General features: G+C 42.2%; 1 pseudogene; it reads left to right on the top strand.

Moving 5' to 3' along the window:
- Window positions 1-897: 897 nt before the first annotated feature.
- Window positions 898-20139, top strand: LOC130869300 (dnaJ homolog subfamily C member 8-like; annotated as a pseudogene).
- The last annotated feature ends 1627 nt before the right edge of the window (window positions 20140-21766 follow it).

Genomic DNA, 21766 nt, shown 5'->3' with positions numbered 1-21766 from the left:
CTATCCCATTTCTAATATTCTGTGTAGCACCATGAGCTGGCTTACCAGGAAAGATCTTAACCTACGTCTGTCTGGAGTGGGAGAATCATGGCGACTCCCTGACTTGGCTTCTTTCTCCCAGCATTCTGTTCTGTTTACTCCACCCACCTAAGGGTTGGCCTATCAAATGGGCCTAGGCAGTTTCTTTATTATTTAACCAATGACCGTCCTCCATCAAACACACACACAGATGTACAGTGAGCACGTTGGAAAGTAACATGATTAAGGGCAGGAGGTCAGCATGCCAGACACAGGGTCTTCCCTCTGGTAACTAATTAGAACAACATGGCCTCGTGGAAGAGGGGGCACCAAGGGAAGCAGATTCCAGTTTCCCTAGAACAGATCGATCTTAACATCAATTTACTCTCATGGATTCAAATCCTATTTTCCTCTATGAGGTACTGCTCACTCAGAAAGTCATGTGGCCCCAATTTGAAAAATATGGGAAAAAGAAACCAGCCCATGTCCACTGAGAGCCTGGGGAACAGGCTGTCCAAGAGCAGAAGGAGACCAGCATGTACTATGCTCCTAAAGTTTAATTAGTCTTAAAAAGAACAAAAGAGAATAGTGAAATAATAATTTGAAGCTTTGGGGCTGTGACTCAAAAAGATACAATATTGAATTATAGAGATATGGGATATTTGCCAAAACTAAGCTCTTAATTCTTTTTTAATTTGGCCTTTAAGCCATTTAACTGAACAATTAATTACTTTAAAATAATTTGTGCATTGAAATGAAAGCTCACAAAGCTCTCAGAGCTTAAAAGCTACAGAGAAGGCAACTGAAATATTAGATAAGATGTGGCTTCTAGCCTCCTGATTGTGCCTTAGACCCCTACGGTCTGCAGAGAGCGCCCACATGGACAGAGTGAGGAACCAGCCTCTACTAGAGGAATGCGGGAACATGGTGTTTACCAGTGTGGCTGGAAAAGCGTCCACAGTCTCTAAGGCAAAGACCACACAGTGATGGCGGCCATTCTCCCTTTGAAAAAGCAGCTGTGAAGGGAATCTGGGTATTGAGGTTGGGAGCCCACTTCTCCTTTCTCTTCTTTCCCTCATGTGGCTTTGTGCCTCTTTTGTTTTCTCTGGTGTGTGTCCAAGGTGATAGGACCAGCTTCTGCAAAACATGTTGGAAAGGCAGCCCTGCGACTTTGCATGCCTTGGGTTTGCAGAGGGCTTGTGGAGGCTGCAGCAGGTGTGCCTTATTGAGCTTTACAGAAGCAAAACTGCAGAGGCAGTGTGCCAAGTCTCAGTCCCGCATTCCATAAATATGCATACATTAACATCTAGGATCTCCCTGCATGAATCAGGGATTATTCTATTCTGAAGCACATAAAATTTCATGTGAATTCCCGTTTGTGTCTGACCTGAAATATACCGCTCACTGGCAGGACATTTCTCATGTGATACCCACAATAGGATTTATTTAGCATTTAACAATATCATGACGATTGACTATTACTTTTCAGATGGGTCGTAAATCAGACTGAATCTCTGAGGAGTTGTACAAACAGTGGGGTTGGATCCAAGACAAGTGTACACTTCTTGCGAAATGACTGAACAGTTCTAGTCTCTATTCATTTCGGTCCCTAAAGCTGGGATGTTACAATCTGGGTCAGTACTTCAAGGTGAAAAGGCGTTGATTGGCTCATTTTACAAACAAATAAAAATAAAAGATAAAATTTCAAGTTTATAATATAGCTCCTTGGTTTTGTGTACCTAGTGCATATATCAAGTGCACAGTCTTGAACACTTTTTTGTGATTGAGACAAGATACTGCCCAGGAAAGTAGACACTGAGCAAATCTGAAGACTTGGTTAATCTAGGGAATCACCTGCCCCAAGGTTGGAATCTGTCGCTGTGCTGTTTACTATTCTTTAAGAAACTAGGCACCTTAATGGCAAAATATGTTAAAGAAAGCTACAGAGTCAAAGTGTTTCTTTACCGCCAGGCTTCTTACTGTGTAGATGATTCCCAACAAGATCTAAAAATTCCCTTTCTGGCCCCCTATTTTTGTGGCCCATTATTAATCATTTCCATAAAAATGAATGTATAAAAATGGCAATTGAAACTTAATTATAGAGTTTTATTTTCATGATTTTTTAATAAATCTTAAAATTTGTTTTCATGATTTTCAAGAGATTTATTCTCTCTCTCTCTCTCTCTCTCTCCCTCCGTGTGTGTGTATATGTGTGTGTTCGCGCATGCTTGTACCCACATGTGTTTGCACATACGTGTACAGGTGACTGTGGAGGTCAAAAGAAAATGAGTGTGCATGATTCACTGGAGTTGAAGTTACAGAGTATTGTAACTTGTCATGGGTCCTGTGACCAAAACTCAATCTTCTGCAAGAATTACAAGTACTCTTCCCTGCTGAGCTAACTCTCTAGCCCCAATGTTTTCATGTTTTTAAACAATGCTTCCCAGCTGGATGGTACCCTTTACCTTCCATTGTTATTTGAATGTGAGATTCCCCACCCTCAGGCTCATGTGTTCATACATTTGGTCCCCACCTGTTCTAGAATGTTATGGAACATTTAGAAGGTGGAGGTTTGTGGTAGGAAGCAGATTACTGGAGGTAGCCCTTTGGTTCTTACAGCTGGGGTCCACTTCCTGTTTCCTGACTGCAGAAGCAAATGGGAGCAACCATAAGTTCCAACCACCATGCCTTCTGCTCCATAATGAACTTAGTCCCTTTTAACGGCAATCCAAAATAAGTCCCTCTTCCCTTAAGTGGTGTCTTATCAGGAACTTGGCCACATCAATGAGAAAATTAATATACACCTCGCTTTACCTCCAGGCACCTGCCCTCACTCCCGCCCCTGCCCCTGCCCCACCCTAGTCAACGCCCCTTGGGCAAATGAAGCCACTTCACCCTGATGTTTCACATTCATCCTTCAGGTGCTCTGAACCTTCCTCCCAAACTACCTGACTCCTTACATCCAAAGTTCTGATAAAAAGTTAGTTTCTTGTTTTCCCCTTCTCTTCAAAGCATTTTAAGTCAGCCTGACATTTCATCACCTGTCTATCTATGTATTTGCTGACCCTCTCAATCCTCCTCTTCTTTAGGTTCAAAAGGAAGAAGAGAGAAAGTTGAGTGCCAGCTCATGCCTCCTGCTTCCTAACTACGGATGCAGTGTGGCCAACAGCCTCACATTCCTGCTTCCATGCTCAAGCCATAAGCCAAGGGAGATCTCCCCTTCCTTAAGGTGCATCGTGTGCTGTGGAAGCAGCAATGAGGAAAGTAACCAATATAAATATCCAGTTTTTTAACTGAGTTATGGGTTAGTCTTTGCTAGCACAATAGTAATGGCAAAGAAGCACGTTGGTAGAATGAGTGTGCCACCAGCTGGATCTGAAAGAAAGGAGGTATTTGGATAGCAGTCAGATGGCTGGAATAGGCCATGGATGCTGAAGCCTTCTCCGCTTTCTTTTGTGTTTAGATGGAAGATATAGGCAACATGCTGGATCATAGAATAGTGAAGATCAACATAGGAGAAGGCAACTTTCTCTGCTCACCATCGTAAGAAAATCATTGATCTCCCTGGGCCTGCTTCTCCATTATTTACCCATTAAGTAGATCCATGGAAAGCATTAGCCTTGTAAATACATTGATGCCACTAGTGTGAGCTAAGTATTAAGAGAGATTTAGTAGATTTGGGGTAAGAAGCTACAGCAGGTTGTAACTACAGAACTTCTCAGAACCTTTAGTGTATGGTCATACATTAGGACTCTCCACCATGAAGGTCCTAGAGAGTAATTCAAAAATTTCTTTAACAAAAAAAAAAAAAAATTTCATATCTCCTGAAACATTTCTCCATGGAATAACTGTTTAGGAAATACTAGAAAGTATCTCTGAGGTCAATTAACCTGTTGGCATTGTCTGACCATGACATCATCGTATACAGGAAAATTCTGAGGCTGTAAAAAGAAAGTCACAAAAAAAGAGATTTAAAAAAAAATAATATGACAGGCAAATTGGTGAAAAGGCAAAGATACTCTCTGCCGAGCCTGCAGATCTGAGTTGAATCCCCAGATTCCATGGTAGAAGAAGAAATCAAATTTCTGAAAATTGTCCTTTGACCTCTATCCGTATGACAAAGTATATGTGCAAATGAATAAATGATTTTAAAAACAGTGTGATCAAGTTAGGCAGTGGTGATGCACAACTTTAATCCTAGGCAGAGGCAGGCAGATCTCTGTGAGTTTAAGGCCAGCCTGGACCACAGAGAGTTCCAGGACAGCCAGGGCTACACAGAGAAACCTTGTCTCAAAAAAACCAAAAGAATAAAAAAATAAATTAAAAAAAGAAAGCAATAATGCCTGAGAAAAGGTATAGAATATCATCAGTCTTGAAGAAGTGCAAGCTTAAACCTGAGTGAAAATCCACTGGATCAGTCCTGATCAAAGTGTAGGTGAAATGGGGAAAACAGGAACATTTACACATGGCTGATGACAAACGAAAACAGAAGTCTTCATAAAGTTAAACAGGGTAATGGGATGAACCAGCAACTCCACTACCTGATATTTACTTATAGAAAATGGAAATACACTCCCTCCAAAAAAGTTGGGCATAGATTTTCATAGCAGCATTATCTAACAATGCTAACATCTTAGAGAATACAAAGGTCTACCAACTGGTGAGTGGGAAAAGGGGGTAAACATAAAAAAAAAACACAATAAAAAGTAATAAATGACAGATCCATACAACAGCATGGGTGAGTCTGAAAACATCCTGCTAAGCGAAAGAAACCAGACACTAACATAATCAAAGCTAAATCATTACAATGTTTGTAATGACTCAGAAAGGCAGAATTATAGAGATGGAAAATAGCTCTACAGTTATCTGGGATGGACACACAAGTGGAACCCAAGAGAAGCAAGAGCGGGAACACTGAATGGGGCAAAAGAAAGGAGATAGCATTGGCTAAGGGGATGGCACACACTGAGGAAATAGCATTGGCTAAGGGGATGGCACACATCAAAACTTGTTGAACTGTCCACTCACAATGCATGAATAGCAAATTTACTGATTACATGTGAACTATATTTAATTATTCAGCCATAAAAATAAAAGATTTCAGAGACTTTTAGAAGAAAAGAAAATTTCAGAGATGCCTGTGTGTGAGGATGGAACCAAAAAATAGGATAGGTTATGCCCATGAAGGGTTTATGCATTGCATTTTAGAATTGAGTCATCCTTTCTACACACTTGGCTGTGTACACACAACACACATGAACACACACTGTAGTGGTGCTTACCTGCTTAAAAGCATTCCATAGGTAGCTAGTATGAAAATAAAATTGGGGTTTAAATGAAAATATAAAAAATCATAGCATTACTTTATATTCATTTAGAGGGTATATGTATGTATATTTTAGTGGAGCGTGTGTCTCTAAATTTCTCTATATAGAGATACATACTGAACAGCATACAAACATCTGAACTCACTGTTGTTGTTAAGATGATTTTAAAAAAAAAAAGGATGGGAGGGATGGTTACTGAAGACTTGGAGTGCTCAGTCTCAGAAGTCATTGTGTTCCTAATTTGTACTTTAAGTCTCCCTCCAGTGAATTAACACTTCAGCTGGAATGGTGATGGTAAGAAAGAACCATGGATACCAAGATCAAGAAGGAAAATATTCCACAGTGAGAGAAGAGCTAGTGCAAAGGCCTTACAGCTGGATCAAGTTCAGGGACTAGAGAAACCATCCCATTGCAATTAAAGCTTGCCTGACTTGGCCTGAATACTGAGGAGGGAGTCTACCACGTTGGGCTTTGCAGACACTCGTGTAACTTAAGGACTTCGTTCTGAATGCAACAACAACAACAAAAACTAATGGAATGGAGAGATATGGTTGGGGTTGGGTTTTTGCAGAAACACTGTGCCTGCTCCGAAGAAGGCAAACATGGCAAGAGAGAGAGAGAGAGAGAGAGAGAGAGAGAGAGAGAGAGAGAGAGAGAGAGAGAGAGAGAGAGAGAGAACAGCAGAGGAGAAACTGCCTGCAGAAGACCGGGTGAAAAGGCATAGCTTGAGCGATGTGCTTAGGAAAGTCAAATGGCAAAGTGCATTTGATATTTGATGTTTCTGGATGATATCACCAGAAACGCATAGATATTTGGGATAGGGACGTTGTTCTATAAATGCTAGTCATGATAATGATGGCACTTTAAAAGTTCACCTTCCAATTGTGCCATCAACCAGGATCAGGTAGTCGGTGTTTGAAGATGCCTTACAACTTCACATTAAATTATTGGAATGTAGCCACAGGCATGACCGGCAGTTTCCAGATGGGCAACTTCTAAGCTTTAATACCATCATCTTGGTTTCTGTTTGGTGATTTCTCTGACAACATAAGAACATGCTCCACTGGACCAGAAGTTGGCTGTATAGCCAGAGACAACCATTAGTCAACAGGGGATGCTGGTTACGAGTGAACCCACTGGGCACCCTTCTGCTGGGCAGCACATTTCTGATGCATCTGCAAGCAGATCAGTGCCCAATGTGACTGAGCCTCAGTGGGTCCCAGGAATCCCACTCTGACTCCCCCTTTCCTGTCTTCCTTGCCTTGCTTCATATCTGTCTCCTGGGACCACATCTACAGCCTTGGACTGCTTCTCTGATTTCTTTAAGTTTATTTTCTGGGAGGGGTCACTAGGATCTGATCCACGTCTATGCATCCATCTCTTTTAGAGAAACCCCCAAAGTGAAACTCAGCTGTATATTCTTGGTAACCTCAGAAGACCCCTTAGCTGAACATTGGGTAACTGGAGAGTCAACTTTCATTATTATAAATCCTACTTATACGGTCACATGCCACACAGGTTTAATTTGGTCATATGCCACACAGTCTAATCTAAGTTTGTAAGGGCTTTGGGAACAAGGACATGTCAGACATGTTCAGGCATAGCAGACGGTGTTTTCTAAAGACAGGTGCATCTTTGCCTCTCATCTCCCATGCATCCGCATGCAGAACCTCACCAACTAACATCATGAGCAGAATCTTGCTCCCTCCCTGGAATTCATGTAGGCTCTGTAACGGCTTAGTCAGTAGACATCACAGGAGTGGTGACCTGGTCCCCATAATAAGTGAAGAGTTAACTAGCCTGGCAGTGTCCTCTTCCTGTCCTTCAGAAGACAGTTGGGGAAGCAGGGTGGCTATTCGGAGGCTTCCAGGCAGTGTGAAACTTCAAGCACACAGAAACCACGGAAAGAGACAAAACGGCATCGGAGTGAGGGACGAGGCCCCTGCTGCCCCAGCTAAGCCTATCTAACAGTGGCAAGCTGTCCCATGAGCCTTTTATGAGTCTCGACCCCCCACCAGGGTCATTCAAAAAATAAATGGCTGTTTTAGGAGGCCTTAGTGTTGAGTTCATTCTACAATTGAAAATGGTAATAGAGAGTTTAAAGTAGTAATTGATAGAAAACCAAAGAATTAAGAATTCATGAAATGCTATTTCCTAGAATTAGTTTGGCTTCAGGAGAAGGTTGTAGATATGATTTCAGAAAATGTGATGAAGGTCCTTCTAGGGAAACAGAAACAATAAAAGCAGAATGCTATTTGAAGTCTCACTTTTTTCATTAGCGGCAGAGTAATGAAAACCAGCCACCCTGAATATCCAATTTCCCCCAATACTTTAATTCTTTTCTTAGGCTGGAAGTTTTAACAATTCATTCTTTACTAAGACTTGAAAAAAAATACATAATGATTTTTGAGACGTTTTTGTTTCTGGGCAGCAGACTTCGAAGGTGAAGCTTTAATCACACCCTGAGTCTTATAATCACTGTTGGTTTCCAACGAAAGTATTACAAATTGGGCTTCAGTTCAATTCAAATCGCATGGGGCAAATCCCTCCCCTTGGTTATTACGGGCAACTCCCATTGAAGTCATTAGGACTTGTACATGTGTAGCTGAGGAGATAATGCGCCCATATGGGCTTTTGTACCCATGTGTCTCTACACGGGGCGGGCGCAGAGGCTGGGACCATCTTGGGCAATTTGGACTAAGTTGTCCTTTTGTCATCTTGCATTCATGTCACCATGATGAAAAGAAAATGCAAATTCAAGGAGAAGCGGCAATTCTTTCCATAATCCTCAGCATCCTGATGGTTCCTGGGGGCTCTGACTGCACAGTCACTGCTCAAATGGCAAACCTCAGCAGGTCCTCCTTGTGCCCTTCCTCAGTGCCCTCTCCTGAGAGACTCTGCCCCTTCTCCTCCCTAGCAAAGTGTGACTGGCGTAGATGCAATCCATAACACTCACTGAACATCCTGGGGGAGCCGAGAATGTTGATTTCCATTGTCAGTGTGACTGGATTGGGGAGACAGGCCACCAAGTGTGTCTCTTAAGGCGTTTCCAAGGATTCTTACCTGAAGAGGTAAGACCCACCCTAAACCTGGATAGAACCTTAGGCGGGTTCAGGGTAGGAAAGACACCGAATTAAATAGGAGACACAGGAAAGCCTGACAAGCCCAGGGCTCATCTCTTTCACCCTCTCATCTCCAGAGCTAGGAGCAAGCAGACTCACACTCTTGCTGCTGTACCTTCCCTGCCACAATGGACTGTACCCTCCACTCATGACCCAAAACAAACCCTTTTCCCTTAAATCGTCAGGTTTTTGGTCACAACAAGAAAACAAACTACTACAACGATAGATGCTTTACGTACACTCCACACCCTATCAACACTTGGAAGCATCTGAAACAACCTCATTCTGTTTTTAACCTGCCGCAGAACCACCAGCAGGTTTGTTCAAAGACGGCATACTAGGTCCCACCCCTACCATTTCTGATACAGTAGGGCTGAAAAGGAAGTCTAAGAAGTTACAAGTCTACCAAGTATGTGTGGGATGCTAACGCCACTGGTCCAGAGATCACATATGAAGAACACTCATCTGGAATGATAGTGTCAAATAAGATATGGGCTTGAATGGACAAGACATATATGCTAGTGGGGCAAATAAGATGGTGGAGAAACATAGGCATTATCCCAGAGACAATATAGGCATCCTGGTGGACCATGGGTTTGTTTAGATAAAAGGGGAGAGACTGTATATCATTTAGTGATCAAAGAAGCCACCTGGAGTGAACAAGGGCTGTTTCTCTCTGCTAGGATTCCCTTTCTTCTTTTGGTATCAAAGAGATGGGTTTCCATTCTGGAACCAACTATCCATGGCCTAACATAGCTTTGTCCGCATCTGCAATTGGGTAAACATGATCCAGGCTGGCCATCCACAGTTCTTTCCTTGGGGTTGACAATGTGCTAGGAGGGGGCGCATTTCGCTTTCTGAGAAGCCAAGAAATAAGCACCAGGGCTGCCTGGAGCTCCTGCCAACCTTCCTTTCTCCCATGAATTCAGGGTCAGGCTGTGAGGGAAACCATGGCTGATTATATTTTGCAAGAATGACTTCAAAAATGTCTCTCTTCCACATACTCTTCTTTGACACGCCTCCTGTGAAGGTGGGGCTCCATGCCCTCTCCTTGAATCTGTGAAATGGCAGAAGTGGAATTGTGTGATGTCTTACACGAGGTTATAAAAGGCAATGCAGGCTTTTCCTGGCTGTTTCAAGAGTCCTGATCATGGGAACCACCCACCATCCTGTAAGGAAGCCCAAGCAGCTGCGTGGAACTGATACAGGTGTGAAACCTATTCAAGAAGTCCCTAGCATCAATTGTCATCCATTAAGTCAAGGAACCTTCAATTCTTCCCAGGCTTCGGTCATCACTAAATCTCCAGTCTTCCCAGCTGACATGTCAGACATTTAGACAAAGCAATGCAATCCTACTGTACCCTCTGCGCCTTCCTGACTCACAGAATACTGTGGGCCCCATAAATAGTTCATGATCATGCTGTGGAGGGGGTTTGGGCTGTCTTCCAGAGGCCCATGGGCCCACATGTTAAAGCCTTGGAATCCTGCATGTTACTATTGAGAAATTTTAAGATGCAGTGGGTGGTACTCAGGTCACTAGAGCATGTCCATAAAGGTCCCCCCCTCCTTCCTAAGAATAAGTCCTGCCACCCGGAGGCCTACACTAATAAAAGTATGCTCCTGAGGAAAATAAAGGTAAGGAAAAGAAATCCCCAAAATGAGAAATTGTGAAGTAAAATGATTAAAACAGGGAAATTATTTCTAGAGTATCTTTTAAAACAGAATTTTAACCATTTTAAAAATATCCTGTAGCTTTTAAGGAGTAATTATTTACAGTGTAGGAATCTTTTCTGACCTCTTTTTCTTTTTTTCTCCAGGGGCATTGAAGCTTTCCAAAAAACTAGTCACTTTTCCCATTTTGTGTATGATTATTCTCATTATATCAACTGTGGAAAGAACATGTCCAAAGAAGAGAAGATGAAGAGTTTTAGTCTCCTTAGGCTTCCGGCGTCTCGCTGCGCCATTCTCATCCAGGTGTCCCGAGAAACAAGCAAGGGAATGATTTTGAAAGTTTACAAATGGAAATAGAAGTCTTACAGCAATCATTTCCCCTGTATTCTGGAAAACACAGTCAAGTCAGTCTCTTTAAACATGCTGTGTTAATTACTGTGATTAGCCAAAGAAGAGAAAAGAAAGAAAGAAAAGAAAAAAATGCTTTCTTACACAGTAAATCACTTAGAGGGAACGACTCGGTTCTCTGCATGAAAGAGGAAACAGAATGGCAAACTTGAACTTCCATCAACAGATATATTACTTTGGACAAATCTCTTAACTTCTGGGAGAAAAAAAATACCTTCATCTATGAAACCCTTCATCCCACCCCATGAATTCTAAGTGTCTCAAAAAGAGCAATAACAAAATTCTTTACCAACTCTTAGTCTTTTACAGTGGAAATACTTATTCAAGTTCAAGTTACACAAGGAAAGTCAAACATATTTACATTAGATGACCTTAACACACCCCATGACTAACCTCCATCAAAGGGAGAAGTATTTAATGTAAATATTACTTAGGTTCACATACCTAAAAGTCACTCTTAACATAAATCCTAAAAGAAATATCAGGAAGCATTGCTTCATGAAATCCTTGAATCAGAAGTGCAGAATGGAGACTGTTTTTGGCCCCTTTTTAAAAAGGAAATTAAAATTTTAACTGATATGTGACAATTAGTATACTCTTATGGGACAATACATGGTATTTCAATAAATGCACATATAATATTGTTGTTAAGGCAGGTTACACAGACCTGTTCTCTCAATCCTGAATAGCTCTTTATGGCACTGGTTCTGAACCTGTGGTCATGACCCCTTAGGGGTCGCATATCAGATATCCTGCATATAAGATATTTACATTACAATTCATAACAGTAGCAAAATTACAGTGATGAAGTGACAATGAAAATAATTTATGGTTGGAGTTACCACAGCATGAGGAACTGTATTAAAAGGTAGCAGTAACAGGAAGGATGAGAACCACTGCTTTATGGTGAAAGCATTCATACATCCTTACTTCACCTTTTGGGAGTGTCTATCACACTTCATTGTCTATAGTCACCCTAGTGGAATACACCAGAACTTTTTGTTATTCTTTTCATCCATTCTTTATCCATTGATCCATTTTTGGGCAGCAACCTTGCCAAAATCAGTTCTTTCCTTTTCCATTGTAAGAAGGAGAAAACAACCCAGGGATTGAACTCAGGTTAACAGTCTTGGCAGCAACTGGCTTTACCTACTGAGTCATCTTGCTAGCCACTTAATTTTTGTCATTAAACTGCTTCATGCAGGAAAATCAGAAGCTATATTTGTAATAATGTGATATTCATCCAGCAGAGTTTATTAGACTGTCACTCAACAAATTTTGTTCAGTAATTGCAACTCAATTATCTCCAATTGCAATCAAGGGCAAATGACATTTTTTTCAGACTTCAGTTTCCTGGTGGCAGGTGCCTTTAACTCCTGACTATTCCAAGGGTCTTAATGATGCATTAGATTAAATCATCCATTATAGATATGCATTTATTTTATCCCTCTATTTTGTAATATGGCAATCAGCATCTTTTTGTACCTTCATGGCCGGTCCTCTGTTTGCCCTGTTTACTTTAGAGAACGTGGTGTTTTTTATTAGCTTGTTGTATTTTAAATGCTTCATTCAGCCTTTAGAATGTAACAAAGGAAAACACAATGGTTCTAACCCCTCAAAGGGTCCAATCCTAAAGCCCATCACCATTGCATCAAAGAAGCGTGTTGCCTTTGTTTGGATATTTCTAAGTACAGTGAAGTGGGTTTGGGGATTTTTTTTGACAAGAAGTCAGAAAATATTGATAGTTATAAACATTGGTAGTTATTAAACAAAAGCAGACAGTCAGAGGATCTATGGTGTATGAAAGGAACAATTTTCTCTTTGTGTGTTTTTGTTTGTTACTGACCATGGGATAAATGATTCAATCCCTTTCCGAACTGTAGCAGAGTCGATGCATACTTATTCCCAGAGAGATAAATCTGTACCTTGTTTAGCTCTAGGTATAATGTGTCTGTTGAGAATTAAATATGTGTTGGCACTCTTCGGGGAGAAAACAAAGAAGAGTGTTTACTGTGACTTCTAGCCTCATATTTCCTTTTGCCAACCCGATCTTTCTTGCGCAGCTTCATCTGGCTGGGATAGAAAGCTTCGTATAAATACCTTTCTCCTAAGTTAGCAGCCCGACTCTTAGCTTTCTTCCAGCATCTGCCATGCCTCTTCTCTTGGCTGATTTCTGGAGAAAGATGCTGCCACCGGGCCTCCCTTCAACGTTTAAAGGGCAGTTGAAAAGTTCCTAATGTACTAAGCTCTTCAGAGAAGGAGAGGATAAAGCGAGAATTTTTACTACTGTTTTGCGCAGCGGCTGCTGCAGCTGAAGAAATTTATGGCCGCAGTAGCTTCCACTGTGTTGAAAGGAATCCCTGAAAGGGTCTTAGCTTTACATGATGCCAGACACTGACATTAATCAAAATCACGACAGTCCGTTATCAACAGTGCAAGTACATCACCAAGATACTCTCCAAGTTAAAAGTCAGTCATTATCCCCAGGGCCTTCAGTAAACCACAGTTTCTCCATAAGCTGCTATTTTCTAATTTCCTTACAAGTTCATTTAATTTTCTTTACAAGTTTGTTTTCAACACGGAATGCTAAGATTCTGTGACTTAGTGGATAACTTTTTCTTCCTATATAGAAACATCAATGTCGGGATCTTAATTCCGGAATCTCTCTTCTCTCTCCTGGAAAGGTTAGAGGTGTAAGAAGATCTGATCAGAATGAGTCACTGCCTGGGAACAAAGGGACAGCCAGATGTGTAGCAGGATCTTAAACCGAGACTTTAAAACCAAAGGCAACTCTGAGGATGGTTTAATGCACATACCATATGCATAAGCGTATAACCAAAATTTACCAAGCATTCAAATTAAGCATATACAACTCATTACAAATCTCCTACATAACCATATCTACAAATAAACAATGCATATGTGAGTTTCATTTAGATTACCCAGACTTCCCCAGCTCGGAATTAGAAACAGTCCATAAAGCCTTTGGCGCTACTCCGCTTGCAAGGGTCTAGCTCGGTTGAACGTCAAGTCCAGTTGGCGAACTCTTTGTGCTCAAGATACAGGCAAAAGCATCGCCTTTCACCCAGCTGACAAACACACCCGTAACAAGGGGTACAAGGCTCACAGCATAGTAGTCATGTCCTGTCATCCGTAGTGGGGCCACTCAAGATATGCACAATACATAAAATGCAAGTTTTACAAGACGTAAGATATTCTCAGTGCTAAATTACAAAGCTACTCAGAAAGCTTGGGCTTCGGTCAGTGACTGCTAAACTGCACGTTTCATGATCTCTACTCCAGGCTCTGGTTTTCCCTTCGGTGTCTGTTTCCTACACTACTTAGCTCTCAGTCCTGATGGAAAAGGCTACTTAATACTCTCGCAGGAAGCTTGAATATAACCTCTAGTGGACAAGAGAAATCCAGAAAGATAGACCCTCCTGGGCACAAATTCTCCATCAAAAATATTTTCTAACACTAAGCAACAGGTGCTTCTAATCGGGCCTTTTAAATTGGACTGTTTAAAAAAAATCTGTGTGGTGGGGGCTAGGAAGGCGGCTCAGTGACTGGAAGCTCATGGGGCTCCTGCAGAGAACCCCGGGATAGTTTCCCACTCCCGTGTACAGAAGCTCATGCCCCCTGTTTCTCCAGTGCCAGAGATTCAACATCTCTTCTGGCCGCCACAAAACTCAGGTAGTCATCTGTATATGCCCACAGACACTTTTTTTAAAAATAAAATAGCAATATTTTTGTCTAAAAGTGGTGTGATGAAACCACTTGTTCCACCAGATATGGTCCACCATGTGCCACCGTGTACACTTCCTGAACATGCCTGGAGTTTTTACTGTTAACACTGGTTTGTTTTTCAGTCTTGGAGATTTGCTGTTGTTTTTGTTTGTGGGTGGTTTTTGTTTGGTTTTTTTTGTTGTTGTTGTTGTTATTTATTTTTGTTGTTTGGTTTGGTTGGTGGTGGTGTTTTAATTTTTCAAGGCAGGGTTTCTCTGTGTAGCTCTGGCTGTTCTAGAACTCACTCTGCAGACCAGGTTGGTTTGAACTCATAGAGAGCTGCCTGCCTTTACCTCCCTAGTGCTGAGAGTAAAGGCGTGTGCCACCACTGACCAGGCTGTCTCGGAGTTTCAATCTAACCATAGGCAAGGGCAAACAGGAGGCTGAATAATCTAGAGTTGGCACCTAGAACTAGTGAGGGGGCTCACTAGGTGAAGGTACCTGCTACTTAATCCTGACAACCGGAGTAGGATTGCCAGAACCCACACTGTAGAAGAGGTAGGACCAACTTCTGCAAGTTGTTCTCTGATGCCCTCATGTGTGTGTGACATGTATACACACACACACACACACAAATAGATGAACAAATGTAAAAAAATTAAAATCTAGAGTTAGTGTCTAGTTGGCGACAAGCATCAAACCATAAGAGATAGTTGGTAGGTAAAGAAATATTTCTGCCTTTATAGCTCCTAATTCTTTTTTTTCCATAGCCTTCCAGAGGGTCCTCCAGACACTGAATCCTTTTCCCACTGTACTAACCTCCATCATTAACATCCCTCCTTCCCTGTTTCCCTTTGCAAGTTCCTTCCTGTATTCCTGAGATTATTTCCCTAATTAGCTCGTGTACCCACATCTCTGTTTCTGCTTCGTGGTAACCCATAAGCGAAAAGCTGGGTGAAACTCTCATTATGAACCTATCAGAACAGGATAGAGAACAGAGGCTCGCTCAGTTCCAGGGACCCAGCTGCTGAGTCAGGACAGAGAAAACCTGCTTGTTGGCATTAAATGCCAGGCCCAAAGCTTGCCACGGACACAGCTGTGCTGATAGAGTTGGGCTTCCCTAACACTTTCTCAAGGAATGACGACTGAGACGTTAGAACTGCCAAGAGAAGGGTGCTACTCCCAAGTTATGAAAACTGGTTTTAAGCAGCTGGGACAAGCAGGAATAAGCTAGAAGCAGAAGCTAATTGAAGTAGATGAATTACTAGGCTTTCTGTCTTCATGTCATAAATTAATGACACTTTCAGGGAATCTCAGCCGAAAGCAGAATCATGAAACTGGATTCCCCCCAGAAAGCCAAGTTGCGCCAGAGAAACTTAGCGTCTGATCCTACTTTGTCAGCAAGATGAAGCCAAGCTTCCTGAATATCTCAATTCTACAGTCGGATATGATTTCTTTGACGCTTACAGAGTAGACTTGAGTCTAGATCTTCTGATTTTCAGAATAAAACATTCTGTTAATTTACTTATATTGTATTTTAGAACACTTATACGTGTTTGTCATCTCAGAAGCCTGGGCATCTTATCTGATAATTATATTAAATGCGATGAAATGAAATAATCAGAGGCCAATAGTACCAACATCCTTTTCAAATGTCCTCATATACATAAGAGTGTTTAGCATTTACTGATGAAACAGTACAGTTATATTTCTGTTATTGTCAAGTGTAGAAGATAATAAAATAGAAAGACCTCTTCCAGGGAGTGAAAACAGCCCATTGCCTCTCCTGATTGCGTCAGGGGTTTCTTGTGTCTTCCCAAGGCTTGTGTTCTCTCTATTGAGTTTGATGTGCCAGGTCCCAAACTTGGGAATTGCAGCAAGACAAATATTTTTTAAATAAAGTAAGTATTGTTGGTTTCAAGTATGATTGTCTCAAATATAAACAACTATGCAAATTCAAAACATGTTGGGCGAAATGGCAGAAGGAAAACAAAAGAAGAGGCAGAGTAAAAATAGAAGCTGTGTACATAAAGGCATGGTGTATGAAGCAGAGAATTTATCCTGGAATTATATGCAGCCAGTGAAAAAGATATCATTTGAAACACAGCATTGTGCAATTCTAGTCAGTGCGAGAAGCAATCAAAATGTTTCAAGGGGGCTGAAATGTTTGAAACATGAGGACACATATTGGCCCATTCAATACCTTAGAGGAAAGAAAAACTATGGGAAAATTTTTTTCCAAGAGTATATGCATGAGCCAAATTCTTCACTCACATTCTTGTATATGGGACCCAATCCTGCACTCGGATATTTGTGGCAACTTTGCATTCTGCAGACTTAGAGCTCGTGTGAAACAGGAGTCTGGCACATGGCAACCTTCAGCTCGCGTGGAGACACAGCTTCTGTTAGCATTAAGCAGCTCATTAGTATGCAATGGAACTCTTTGAAAGGAAAACAGCATTAAAGACTTTACGGCATTTGTAAGCTATTCCGAAAGTTGGAATTTTAAAGTAAGATGGAAGAGCATAAAGCAATATGGCCATGATCCCCGATCCCAGCCACCGCATCTCTCTGCTGAAACACATGATACAACCAGGCTCATTAAGCATAAACCCAATTTAGCATCCTGGCTTATGTTTCAGGGCCGGTGGTAAAGCAGGCACACATGGGAAGATCCGGGGACTCCACTCATCGTCTTATCCCATTAGCTAAATGCTGTCTTGCCTTGCTGACGAGGAAACGCTGCCTGGGTGGGCGGAGCTCTGTTCTTCCTTCCCCTCCTAGGTAGTGAGCACTGCTCCACCATCGGGAAAAGAGATTTCTTTTTTCCTACAAAGCAGGTTTGCTTCCTCAGATTCAAATCGCAGTCGCGACGTCCAGACTACAGAACACAGAGCGAAACTCTAATGTTAAAACTGGAAAGGCTTCGAACAACAACAACAACAACAAAAAAGCAGACCACTCCTCAGAAGAGTTGTGCCATCCCTGTCTCATGCCTAGTCACACTTTCTCAAGTGAGTGGAGTGGTGACCCTGGTTTCATAGGTTTCGTTGTACCTGGTCTTAACCTATAAAAAAGACATGCGTATTTGTAGAACGATGGATCTCTCCAGATGTGTTCTTCCTTCCCACCTCAAAAAACAATTGATTTGACAGCTGTGGAGTATGCAGCAAGCAATGAACAGAGAATCTGAGACGAAAGAAATAACTTGTAGCCATGCTGATCTGGTGTAGTATGGACCACAGTGATAAAAAAAAATTAAAGTAGAAAGGACACGGAGATCCTTGGCCATTGTCACTCTGGGTTGTTTGTTTGCTTGTTTGTCCTTAAAAACAAAAGCAAAAGCATGGGCCTTAATGCTTCAGCAGAAACGGGGGCAGCGGAGGGAATTGGCACATTTGGCTGAGCCCCGAGCTGGCTGCCAAAGGGACAGAGTGTGAAATCAGAACAGAAGTCCAGCTTGAGCTGCTTAGGGAGGAACAGACATGGAAAAGACAGTTGTCCACTGCACGACAGTAAAACCAAACACTCTTCATGTCAGAGACGAAAGGAGGCGCGCACGTGTGCTAAGAGCATGGTCCGCAGAACCCCAGAGCCTAAGGGGAAAATTACCCGAGGAGGGAGTGCTAAGCTGCCCCACAAGCCACAGAAAAGCTAGATTATTTACTCAAGAGAGGGAGCTGAAGAGGGTCCACAGAAAAGGCAGTGGGAACAAAGAAACTCAGTCATTGGACATGCCAAGAGAAATAAGTGGTAGCAACAACATTTTAAAACCCCAATTTAGGGGAGAAAGAAGAAAATGATCGGTCTTAGCCAAGAAAAATAACAGTTCCACATAGCTCCAGCCCTTGGATTTTTGCATTCCTCCGTGCATGTCTGTGGTCTGTGATTCCCAAGTCATTTGGTGAGCGTGAAAACTTACCTCCTCCAACTTCTTGTTAAGCCACTTTTTCTCCTCCCAAGATGTGGACGGGATGTCTACACTCCTGCGCCAGCCGGAGGACTCCGGTTCACAGTGGCAGCATCCTTCCCTGTGAGGACCTGAGAGTCCTTCTGGTTCAGAGCTGTTTTCGTCATCATAAATAAGTGTGGTCTCCGGGTTCTTAGGAGAGGAAAGTGGTGGAGAAGGCTGGGAAATGGCTGTGTCCTTTCATCAGAACCGAGAAAACCCCAGAACCAGACAGGAGCCCAAAAAGGTGTATTTCAGCTTCATCTGGAGTTTCGTTTCAGTTGGTAATACTGAAGACAGACTCAGAATCCTTCTTTAATGCTGGATGGCAGAGTCGCAGATTTAGTGTGTGTGCGCGTGCCCGTGCGTGTGCACATGCATGCGTGCAAGTGAACATGTATACATGTATATGTGTTCCAGTACATGTGGAGGCCAGCAGTCAACCCCCACTCTCATTCTTCAGGTACCACCCACGTATTTCTTGGAATAGCGTCTCCTACTGGCTTAAGTTTGTCAAGTATGCTAAATGGGTTAGTGAGCCCTAGGGGCCCACCTCTCTCCACCTCCTCAGTGCTTCCCTACCAAGCACATGCTCACACTTGACTTTTTTCAATGTGAGGCTGAACTGAGGGATTGAACTAGAGTTTTCACGCGTGCTAGGAAAGCACTTTACTGAGGTGTCGCCCCAGCACGTACAGGTGATTTTATACAATCTTATTCACTGTATTTTTGAAGTAGTCAAACTTTAACTTTAAGGAGTGCCTGGGCATAGTGGTGCATGCCTTTAATTCCAAAACTCAGGAGGCAGAAGCAGGTGGATCTCTGAGAGTCTGAGCCATCCTAGTCAACACAGAGAGCTCCAGGCCAGTCAGGGCTACGTGGAAATAACCTGTGCCCCTGAAAAAAAAAAAAAGAAGAAAGAAAATTATTTAAAAGCATTAATTGGGAAATGTGGGGTGCAAAGTTAACAAGTAATGACTGTGGTCCCTACCAGCGGAATTTAGAACTGAGGAAAGAGATGCAGAGAATATCAGAATTACCAATAATGCCAGAGGTTTTTAACTGTGGCCACAAATTGCCACCATGTGAGAAGCAATTTTTAAGAATACCAGCCTTGAGGTCACATGGTAGCTGGCCAGGGAAACGGTGGCTTCGGGAAAGAGTAAGGCTTTGGACAGCAGTGGAGGCAGCATGGAGGAGGACTTTATGACCTTCTGGCCACAAAGGGATAAAACAAATAGAGAAGACGGACTCAGTTTTAAAGCCCAAAAATCAGATTGAATGATTGACTCATTTTGATTTCGCTTGCTTTAATCTGAAGTCATTTGTGATTTTTCAGATAGGTCCTATAGTGACAGATGAAGAAATAAAAAGCAGCTTTCAGTAGCTGCATCCTGGCAAAAATATCGGTGCATCCCGGCAAAAACGAAAATGATGCTGAGAGAGCCCAGAAGGCTTTGGAGGCTGTGGACAAAGCTTGTGAGTTGCTCCTGGATCAGGAACAAAAGAAGAGGGCCCTGGATATCGTTGAGGCAGGAAAAGAATATGTGGAACACATTGTTAAAGAGCAGAAAAAAAACCAACTAAAGAAGGAAGAAAATCCTACCAATATAGAGAAAGCTGATCCCGTGCTGTTCCAGCAGGCAGTCTACAGACCACGAAACTGTTCGCTGAGCTAGAAATGAAAAGGAAAGAGAGAAATGCTAAAGAAATGCACGAAAGGAAACTGAGAAGGAGGAGACGAGATCGAAGCTCAAGAAAAAAACAAAGGAGAAAGGCAGTAGCAGAAAAACTTGGAGGAAACGCGGGATGGTTGAGTGGAGAATTGGTGAAACTTCCAGGCCAACATAAAGGGGAAGAAGGAGAAGAGGCAGACCTCCTGCGGGCGCCTAAACTAAAGATGGAGCAGTTGCAGTGACCAGCAGGACCACTGCAGAGCCTTCGCCGGCTGCCTCTGTTCTGCTTCAAGGACTCATTATTTTCTCCACGTCCACCCCAACATAGAGAAGTGTTTGCTTTTTAGTCTCTTTTGTTTACAATGCAATTTAATATCAATCAAAGTAATTCTTTGTACACTGAGAGAAGAGGCTTGATCTTAGCTTCCCCCATCCTCACCCATGGACTCACTACAATCTGGAGGTGCTTTGAGTCCTGCTGCCTTCTGTTCCCACAGCCTATAACTTAATGTTTTATATTTCACCGAATTGTGATGGCTCAGAGGTCATGAATAGTTTGTGGAAATCCTCCAACTAAATGTCCTGCTTACAGTGGTGTGGCCAAGACTCCAGACAAGCCTGGGCCACTGTGGGAAGACCTTTCGATTGTTTCTAGGTGTGCCATTTCTTGAAGTCCTAGATTCAGTAGGTGAGGCATTGCGGGCTCACGGAACAGTCACTTGATGCCCCAAGGCCCTGTGGTGTTTGGCACAAGTCCTTCTCTTTGACTGACCAATCAGTCAGAGTGGCATAACGGTTTAAACCTGCTCACTTTCTGAAGAGTCAGCCATGTTCCTACCAGTTTGATATATTCTCAGTCGTTTGCATTCAATAGTGCTAATATTCTTTCGTGTACAATAAATTTTTATACCCAAAAGGATACTAGCCTTGTACATAGTTCACCTAGGAGAATTGAAATGAGAATCAATAAGTGTAGGATGCGTTTTTTTCCCAATATGCTTTGGTAGTTCTGAGGTGCAGCCAGAGTCAACAATGACTCTCATCTTCCGGATGGTTACTTTGTTCTCCTAAGACAAAATCAGAGAACAGACAAATGAAAGGTCCAAAGCATGAGATTAGAAGATCAGGAGAACAGGGTTCTAGACCTACATTTGCTAAAAGTTGCGACAAAAACAAACAAAAAAAAAGCACTGCCCTAAACAAGTAAAAGCATCTGATTTTTGTCTCAAGCTCAGTATAAAAAGATGGAAACATTTCTCCTGTGGTCTATCATTGGCAGATTGATCTACAGCAGCATTTTAAATACAACTCTTGACTTTGCACTTCTTCTGGATAACTTGTGCTCAACTGACTTTATGAAAAAAAGTCGCATATAACGCTTATTTTAAATCACTGGTTACTGTAGCAGAAAAATTTCATTTTTCATCACCATGAGCCAGAAGGACAATCCACTATAAATCAAGATGGTCAACTGGAACTACGTGTCCTCTGGTAGATAAATAGTAAATACATTTTCTAAGATCATTGGTAAAAGAGAAAACCTACAAAAGTAATTTATTCCTAAAGAACCTATTGTCTCAGCTAACACCTGGGAGAAGCATTAAGGATTTGGGATTTAACACTCATCAAATCGCCCTCTCTATTCCCTCGCTTCTCAGCCTCTTACCTATGCCACAGATTTGTCACCTCTGTGAGCATGACCAGTTTGCCCCACGTGGACCCATGTGGTAAAATATTCTGTGGGTCTGGGGGCAGTTTCACCAGACATAAAGGGAAATGCTTTAAGTTGCTTATTTTACTCAGATCTTATATGAAATAAGAGTATCTCTCTCTCTCTCTCTCTCTCTCTCCCTCCCCTCTTTCTCTCCC

The sequence above is a fragment of the Chionomys nivalis genome, chromosome 2 (genome assembly GCF_950005125.1).
Source record: "Chionomys nivalis chromosome 2, mChiNiv1.1, whole genome shotgun sequence".
Lineage (NCBI taxonomy): Eukaryota > Metazoa > Chordata > Mammalia > Rodentia > Cricetidae > Chionomys > Chionomys nivalis.
The sequence above is the reverse complement of the archived record's forward strand: the minus strand, read 5'-3'. Positions and strand labels throughout refer to the sequence as shown.